Source organism: Mirounga angustirostris, unplaced genomic scaffold (genome assembly GCF_029215605.1).
Source record: "Mirounga angustirostris isolate CCGP_5_RB_7025 unplaced genomic scaffold, mMirAng1.0.hap1 SCAF_1, whole genome shotgun sequence".
NCBI lineage: Eukaryota > Metazoa > Chordata > Mammalia > Carnivora > Phocidae > Mirounga > Mirounga angustirostris.
In genome coordinates, this window is record NW_026991709.1 from 98,495,568 (window position 1) to 98,505,482 (window position 9,915).

Consider the following 9,915-nt stretch of genomic DNA (forward strand, 5'->3'; position numbering starts at 1 on the left):
ACAATACCAAGACTGGACTGTGATGTAAACTATGGATTTGGGTGATTATGATGTGTTAATGTAAGTTCATCAGTTGTAACACATGTACCCCTGTGGTGGAGAATATGGATAATAGGGGAAGCAGTGCATATGTGTGGGCAGGGAGTGCATGGAAAAATCTCTGTATTTTCTTAATTTTTCTGTGACTCTAACAACTCTAAAAAATGTTCTAAAAACCTAATGCTCTAAAATTACTCTAAAAAATGAAGTTAAAAAAAGTCAATAAAAAATTATACATTTGTCAAAGTTCTCATGATATATTTACAATTAGCAATAATCACGCCTCAGATAAACCTCATTGGTTACGATACTGCCACTGTGCAAAGCTCTCATGATGCATTTACCAAGATGGAATATATTCTGTGATGTAAAAAGGCATTAGCACATCTAAAAAGATTAAAATCAAACAAAGTACATTCTCAAATCACCAGGAATTAAATTAAAATCAATAACAGAAGGACATCCATAACATATTAAAATATTTGCAAACCAAATTATACACTACCAAATAACCCATGGGTTAAAGAAGAAATAAAATGGGAAATTAGAACACATTATGAACTTAATGAAAATTAAAACATATTGTTTCAAAATGTGTGGGGAGGAATTTAAATAGTGCATGCCACGCAGAGACCTGTATTAGAAAAGAGGAAAGCTGGGTACCTGGGTGACTCAGTTGGTTAAATGTCTGCCTTCTACTCAAGTCATGATCCTGGGGTCATGATGGCATTGAGCTCCCTGCTCAGTGGGGAGTCTGCTTGTCCCTCTCCTTCCCCTCCTCCCCTCTTCTGATGCACACTCTCTCTCAAATAAATAAATAGAAGAAAAAAGCCCAGAGATCAATGATCTAGTTTTGATTTAAAGAAAAGTACAAAAAGAAAATCCACTTATATTCAAAATAAGCAGAATAAAGGGACCAATAAAGATAAAAGCAGAAGTAATTGAAATAGGTAAAAGAAAAGCAATAAATAAAATAAATTATACAAAAATACAGGTTTTTAGAAAAGACAAAATTGGAAAACTGTCCAGAATGATCAAGAAAGAAAAGGGAACAAACATGCTACTAATACTTGGGATGACAGAGGTGAAATCATTTCAGATTCCACAGACAGTAAAATGATAATAAGGGAATAATATAAATAACTTCATGTCAATAAATTCACCTTCAACTCAACAAACATATTCTTTGAAAGACAAAGCTGCTAAAGCTCATTTAAGAATAAATCAGTCACCTGAAAGTGACCAATTAAGAAATGGGCAAAAAATTGAACTACTTTATCTAAAAAGATACAAATGGAGAATAGGCACAGGCAAATATTTTCAAGGTTATCACTCATTAAGGAAATGCAAATTAAAATTACTATGAGATACCATGAGACAAAAAAAGAATGTGTAGTATATTCATTTTGCCAAGTATTGATATGATGTATAACAACTGGAATTTTCTTACATTGCTTATGGGGAAGTAAAATGACACAACTACTTTGGAAAATAATTTGGCAGTTTCATGAAATATTATACATACACATACCATATGACCCAGTATTTCTCTCATATGTCACAGCATATGTCCACATTAAAACCGGAAACAGCCTAAATGTCCAGTAACAGGTGAATGGATAAAACATTTTTTGGTATTATCCACATTACTCAGCAATTGAAAGGAATATATTACTGACATAGAAACAACATGGATGAATCTCAAAATAATTATGTAGAGTCAAAAAAATCAAAAAAGAAGACATACTCTATACAGTCTATATATAAAATTTATATAAAATTATATAAAATTTATATTTTATATATATAAAATTCTATATATAAAATTCTAGAAGATGAAAACAAATCTTTAGTAACAGAAAAGAAATCATTGTTTGCTTGAAGACTGGATGAGTGTGCAGGGGTGGCAGGAGGGAGGGTTAAAAAAAAGAAATTTAGAAACTTTGGGGTCATGATGGATATATGCATTATCTTCATTTTGGTGGTTTCATGGAGGTAGACATTTATTAAAATGTATCATATTGCACCCTTTAATATGAGCAATTTGTTTTATGTCAAAAATAGAGTTGTAAAATTTGTTAAAAATTGAAATTCCTTTACTAAGAGAATAAGAATAATTTATTTTTTCATCATATATATTTTATATCAAGTTGTGCTGTTTAAAATGTTAACATTTTCACTAAAATAGCTTATACAGATCTTTATCCCACAGACCTTTACCTTTCATTGTCAATACATATATATATATATATTTTTGGAACTTACTGCTTTATTTTATTTTATTTTATTTTATTTTATTTTATTTTATTTTATTTTATTTTATTTTATTTTATTATGTTATGTTAATCACCATACATTACATCATTAGTTTTTGATGTAGTGATCCATGATGCATTGTTTGCGTATAACACCTAGTGCTCCATTCAATATGTGCCCTCTTTAATACCCATCCCCAGGCTAACCCATCCCCTCACCACCTCCCCTCTAGAAACCTTGGTTTGTTTCTCAGAGTCCATAGTCTCTCATGGTTCGTGTCCCTCTCCGATTTCCCCCAAAACCTCAATGAGATACCACCTCACACCAGTCAGAATGGCTAAAATTAACAAGTCAATACATGTTTGATAGCTAACTAGTAGTTTATCTATGTCAAGTATCTGGGTACAATAGTATCTTTAGGAAAAAAAAAAATTATTATTTATTTTTTAAAGATTTTAGTTATTTATTTAAGAGAGAGAGAGAGCCCAAGCAGGGGGGAAGAGCAGAGGGAGAAGCAGGTTCCCCACTGAGCAGGGAGCCCAGTGCTGGACTCAATCCCAGGACCCCGGAATAATGACCTGAGCCGAAGGCAGACGTTTAACCAAATGAGCCACCCAGGCGCCCCAGGAAAAAAAAAAAAAAATTAATATTCAAATGACTATTTAAGTTAAACTTGTTGCTCTCTTTTGCTTGTTCTAAGAAACATAATTATTTTGCTCTGCATTTCAGCTTGCTACTTCAATTCTTCTTTTTTTTTTTTAAAGATTTTATTTATTTGCGAGAGAGAGAATGAGAGACAGAGAGCATGAGAAGGAGGAGGGTCAGAGGGAGAAGCAGACTCCCCGCTGAGCAGGGAGCCCAATGTGGGACTCGATCCCGGGACTCCAGGATCACGACCTGAGCCGAAGGCAGTCACTTAACCAACTGAGCCACCCAGGCGCCCTACTTCAATTCTTCTTTATTTACCTACATTTATTTACACATTCTGCCCTGTACTCCTGTCATTGAGGATCATTCTCTCATCTCTAGCTTGTGTCCTACAGGTTTAGAACCAAGTGTCTGAGCTCAAACTCTGTGGTATCCCTTCTCTCTTGCTGCCTGACAACTGAGCCTGCTTCTTGCTCGCTTCTAGACTTCCTGTTGCTGGGATCCCATTAGCCTCTCTTCTAAGTATTTTGTTATGTCTTGCTAGCCATCCCTTATGCATATTGTCTGGAATTCCACCCATTTTATGGCACTATCCTTTCTAGACATTACATTATGCCTAACCACAGAGACGATTCTTGTTCCCAATAACATATGCTCCTCATAGAAAATGTGAAGTTCTGGGTTTCAGAGACTTCCGAATTGACCAATTTTGCCGGCGTTCATTATCTCATGTCACAATAGGTAGTATGTGTCTACTAATAAACTTACTGAAGAGGCCTCAAAAGTGGGTAAAAATGCCATTAAAATGGATCAAAAGAATGTCATTTATTTGCTTTGTTGGGTTTCTTCACCTTAACTTTGAGTAAAAAAAAAAATATTACAAAAATATCAGATCAGTGTTTGAGAAGTTTTACTTCTATTCCATGAGGAAAAAATAATAAATGCCCAGTTCTGCAAATACACAGTGTAATTTTAAGAACTCATCCTTCATCTCTTCAAATTTAAATTAAGACAATGATGCCCTAAAGAAATTGATAGAATATAAATTCCCCGTGGAAACAGTATGCCCAAGAAGCAGATTTTAGTCTGAATTTCCTTTAGGCATTATTTTCTTAATTTAAACTTGGAATAATGAAGGATGATTTTTAAATTGATTATGTAGGTTTCCTGTTTTAACATTGGCATTTCAAAAATTCCAAATGACACCTGCATAGTCAGCACACGTTTAGATAAATACTGTGTCTGCTGTAGGTCTGAATAACCCATTTATTTCAACCTGCAAAGGGAAAGGAGGTAGGTATAGAAAAAGACTTTACACAAATACTCTTTTGAGAGCAAGTGCTCTTGGTGGCTCATAGTTGTGAGATTTGAAAATTATCATAGATACTTAAAATGGATCTGGAGCTTATTAAATTTACACAATCAATAAATAGTACTTGCAAAATCCTACCCTTGGGCATGCTGTCTTATAGATCTTTATACCATAAAAAGGAAGAAGGGGTCTGACTTTTTAAATATCAATTAAACCTTTAGGTAATATATGCTAACATCATCTAATTGACCTATGTGAAGAATACTATAAAAAACCTTTAGAAATCTTGTTAGATTTACATTAAGTTGGGGCGCCTGGGTGGCTCAGTTGGTTAAGCGACTGCCTTCGGCTCAGGTCATGATCCTGGAGTCTCGGGATCAAGTCCCGCATCGGGCTCCCTGCTCAGCGGGGGTCTGCTTCTCCCTCTGACCCTCTTCCCTCTCGTGCTCTCTCTCTCTCATTCTCTCTCTCTCAAATAAATAAATAAAATCTTAAAAAAAAAAAAAAGATTTACATTAAGTTATGCGATTTTATGTAAATTCCATGATAAACAGATTTTTTTTAATGCATTATCCCTTTAAGAAGCAGGCAATTGAGTTAGTTTAAAGATATTTTTGAGGCATTTTTAGAAAAAAATAAAACTTCAAAGAGTCGGGGCTTAGGCCAAAGGTAATAGTCAAATTAAAAGTATGTAAATCAATATGTTGGAAAACAGCATCAAAATGTTTTCTATATTCTTAGGGATTCAGAAATATTAGCACAAGTATAACAGAAATCTTTCCTCTCTTAAGCTGTCCTCATTGAAAAGCTGATATGTGAATTAGAGATGCCCACCAGAAGAAGTGAATCCCTTGCCATGAAAGTATCATCAGGAGTGTTCTTATAAATATCAATCTTGAAGGCACAAGATGAAGCCTGCTCCCTAAGAAATTAAACATGAGTGGTTAAGGTTTTACTTGATACTCAATTGCCCTGAAACCCTAAATTACCACAGCAACCTGAGGAGGTATGACAGAAAACAAACTAACAAAAACAAAACAAAAAACCCAACAAACAAACAAACAAAAACCAATGGTCATATGGATAAATCAGTTCTAGGAACACAACCGGCAGACAATTAACTATTTGCTGATCTGGACTATAAGGAAATGACCAGCAGTGTCAATGGCTCCTGGTAGTCAAAAATAAGTGGGCTGAGAATAAAAATCACTGGGCACCATTTAATAAAGTGGTGGAGACAGATACCAAGAAGCAAAGTTTTAGAAGTAAATGGATAATGAGTAATTTCAGCCAACAAACCTCAATGACTCACTTATGATGGCAAAACTTTAAAAAAAAAAATTGTAAGTTGGAAAGGATTTGGTGGATAAATAGAAAAGCAAGCAAAAGGGAAAGGAAATTATTAATAAAATCAGAAGAAATGGAATTCACACTTCCTGAAAAAGTGAGGGAAAAATCCTTCTTGTGAGAAGAAGAATGCAAAGAAATTTTGAAGTAGAAAGGAAAAAACTTGAGAGAACTTACATGAATTCCCTGATTCCATCAATGTAGTAAGGTGGCTGTTCTCTGAATAGAACAAAGGTCAGAGTGTTGGACAGTGGAAAATGAATTAAATAAGTTCTAGAAAATATAATAGGTAGTTCGTTAGAAATCCAGGCAAAATTGATTGAGCTGTACATTTAGTATTGCTGATCATGGTTTTACTTCCATACATTTAATGTTGATATTTTTTAGTTAGTCCTCGACTCCCAATCGCAACATATTCATCCAGTTTACATGTTAATGAACCTTGATCACAATTAGTATCAAGGTCAGTATATTCAATGTACTTATAATGGATTCCCTCAAGTGACTCATACCATGCTTTGAAAAATATACAGATCTGAATACTGGACATTAGGTTACAAATATGACACACTATCTGTTCAACCTTTAGTGTATCATAGGGGGTACTCAATAGAGCAATACTTAAAGTCTTATGATTTGAATAGTATAGGTGAAATTTTGATGTAGCAATTTAATAAGATAAGGCCAAGGTCACCCTAGGTCAATTTTTGAAGCAGGGTACAAAAGACATACAATGTGCTTGATGAAAAGAAATCACCTCAGAAAAATTCTTATATGGCTGAATGCTACATTGGCGTAGTGTTAAGCAAAAGGTAGAAGTCAAGAAAACTGACTTTGTAAAGCACAAAAATCTTTTTAAAGGGGCATTGTAGTGCAGCAATTCTAATGTATTGGAATGAAAATTTAAAGTGCTTGTAAAATGAGAATGTGAGTGATCTAAGCAGAAAAGCATGGAGGGTTAATGGGATTTGCGGTAATCAACAGCAAAAGCTAAGATCCTACAAAGGAGAAGGCTTGCCAGTGGTACATAGACAATTGCAGAGCCTGTGATCCATATACTCAGAAGACAGTTGCCTCAATATAGGTAATCTGGTTCACTGGTCTTTGACAGAGAATAGCCAGTGAACTATTTCATACAGAGGATTTGAAAATACTGAGAGAGCATATAACTGGAGTACTTATGGGGATTTTTTTTTTTTTTTACCACATACTCATGATTTTGATCCAATAACATTTTTTTTTGAAAGTGTAATCAGTAAAATTAAGAGTTTTTACTCCCACTCCCTCACTTAATATGCTGCTTTTGTCTGCATTAAGTTTGGAGTAGCAAGGCGGTGTAACAGTAAGGAAGTAGAAAGTGTATTTAACGACTGATACCATCATAAGCTGATTTTTGGGCTCCTTGAGCTTGGCTAATGTTTCAAGGTAAATCTTTTCTCTCATGTCTGTGGCTATCTGTTCGTTGAAGACATCCCGCCACCAGTCATTTCTCACCTGCAGTTTTGTTTTTAATGTGGAAAGACACAATTTCTCCATCTGGTCACTTAAAATTGCCTCCTCTGGCATCCAGCTTCTTTTTACTGAGTTCCTTGACCTCTGGGCAGTCGGCTCGGTCGGGATCCAAAAGAAGTTCCTGCCAGCTCTGTCTTGAGTACTCTACACGTGAGGAACAAGGGAAAAAAAAAAAAAAAAGGCAACACTTACATCCTTTTTTCCCTTTTCTCCCCACTCCCCACAAAAAAAAACATTGGTGGTTGCCAATTCAACAATATCTCTTTATCATTCGACCATTGGCTGGCCACAGTTCCCAATCCTTTAGATTTCATAAGCATAAATCAGAAACTCCAAGATATAAATCATTTTCTCAGAGTATTACATTAGAACATCTTTCCAAGGCTAGAGCTGAAAATAAAAATAGATCTTATCTTTCCTTCATAGGGATGGAAGGGAAGGAGATTCAGAGAATACCAAAGCTTCCCCTAAAATCTCCTTCTAAATTACATGTAGACTATCGATTAGATCATAATATTATATTAGATGATAATATAAAATAATATTGTATCAATCAAAATAAACAGTTAAAAACAAAGAAATGGAAAATAATTGGCTACAAGAAAATAAAAGAGCAATGCAAGATCAAATAATAAGTATTTAATTAAATTCCAATTTCATATTAAATTTAGTCTTCATTACTTTTTCCGTACATCTGAAAATAGTACTTGGCACTTGGAAGTATTTGCCATGTATTTTCCTGGACTTCCTTCAGCCAAAACTATTTCAGTTTTCATATAAAAAGAGTGCAACTTTTTGGTGTATTTGAACAATTTTTCCTACAACAATTTTTATAACAATTTTCCTACCATTTTTACCACATTTAAATATACAAGGATTGATAAAGTAACTGGTTTTGCTGAATAATTTAAGAAATGGGTCATAGAAAATAAATATTGCTTATTGTTTATTTTTAATGAAATAGCACTATATATGTATATATTTAATTGTATATGTAGGCTTTGTTTGATTTTGCTTTGTTTGTAGTTTCAAGTTTTTATTTAAATTCCAGTTAGTTAATATACAGTGTAATATTAGTTTCAGGTGTAGAATTTAGTGATTCATCACTTACATATACCACCCAGGAAATAGCACTATATTTTAATGTTTGGTATCAAATAGGAACATTTCATTCACTTTCTTGTCTGAGTTTAATTCTCTTAAAATAATTTTAAATCTTTTTGTTCACCCTACGTCAGACTGCATAATTGCTATAAATAATCTTTTGATGTTTATTTTTTTCTTGCCATCTTTGTTATACTTTTTAGCCCATACAGAGTATTTTTTATTTCAGATATTGTAATTTGCTGTTCTAAAATATCCATTTGGTTGTTTTTGTATTTTCCATTTCTCTGCTAAAATTTTCAATCTCTACATTCATTGTAACCATGTTTTTCTTTCACTTTTGAGTAGTTATAATATAAGCTTTAAAATCCTCATCTGCTAAGTCTATGTTCTCTTGGGGTTGGTCTGTGTTGAGTGTTTTTTCTCTTTTTTTTTTTTTTTTTTTACAGATTTTATTTATTTATTTGACAGAGAAAGACACACCGAGAGAGGGAACACAAGTAGGGAGAGTGGCAGAGGGAGAGGCAGGCTTCCCGCAGAGCAGGGAGCCCAATGTGGGGCTCCATCCCAGGTCCCTGGGACCATGACCTGAGCCGAAGGCAGACACTTAAAGACCGAGCCTCCCAGGCGCCCCTTCAGTGTTTTTTCTCTTAATAACAGTCACATTTTCCTGGCTCTTCATATGTTGAGATTTTTTTTTTTTTAATTCCATCCTGGACATGGAAAATGTGATATTATGGTAACTCTGGATTCTATTATATTACTTTGAAGTATCTTGATGTGTTGTTTGTCTTAATAAGTGGTTAACCGCAAACTGCATTCAAACTGCAAACACTGTATTTGGGCAGCAAGCTCAAGTTGTGGTTCATTTTTCTATGCTTATCTAAGCTTCTTTGAGTTGTCCAGATATGTTTATTCTATTTGTAATCCAGAGATGTGAACAGAGTTTATACAGATAGCTTGAGATTCTGTCTTTCTGTTTCCCTTTCTTGGATTCTTCCCTCATTTTTTAGCTATTCTAGGCAATACCAGTGTGACTTTTTTTTCAATATGGATAACTCACCCCATGTTATTTCATTCTTCCAAAGTTGTATTACCAATAGAAAATACCTCTTTCTGTTTATTTTTCAGGGCCTTCAAGTAATTAATTTTTTTTTAATCAGAGTTTATAGCTATTATCTGAGATTTGATATAATAGAAGCTTATTTGGCCGTACCAGAAGCTGAGTTCACAGTTCATTCTTTTTTTTTTTTTAAAGATTTTATTTATTAATTTGGCAGAGAGAGGCACAGCGAGAGAGGGAACACAAGCAAGGGGAGTGGGAGAGGGAGAGAGAGAAGCAGGCTTCCCGCTGAGCGGGGAGCCTGATGCGGAACTCGATCCCAGGACACTGGGATCATGACCTGAGCCGAAGGCAGACGCTTAACAACTGAGCCACCCAGGCGCCCCACAGTTCATTCTTATATGATTATATTAGTTAGAGGATTTATTATCTCTATTGTCTACACAATGATTATGAAGGTACTACTCTGGCAATAAAAACAAGTATAGTCAACTGGATCTGGAAATGTTTACTTCTTTATATATTCTGGCATCATTGAGTTAGCCCCTATTGCTTCTAAATCTTTGTTCACAAAATAGTAATTAATTTTAAGTAGTCCAAATCCCTTACCAATTACCATTTACAACACTGCCAA

At 34.4% G+C, this 9,915-nt stretch overlaps 1 pseudogene; it reads right to left on the reverse strand.

The window, feature by feature from the left end:
* Nucleotides 1-235: 235 nt before the first annotated feature.
* LOC123834934 (U4 spliceosomal RNA) lies at nucleotides 236-367 on the reverse strand (annotated as a pseudogene).
* Nucleotides 368-9,915: the final 9,548 nt, after the last annotated feature.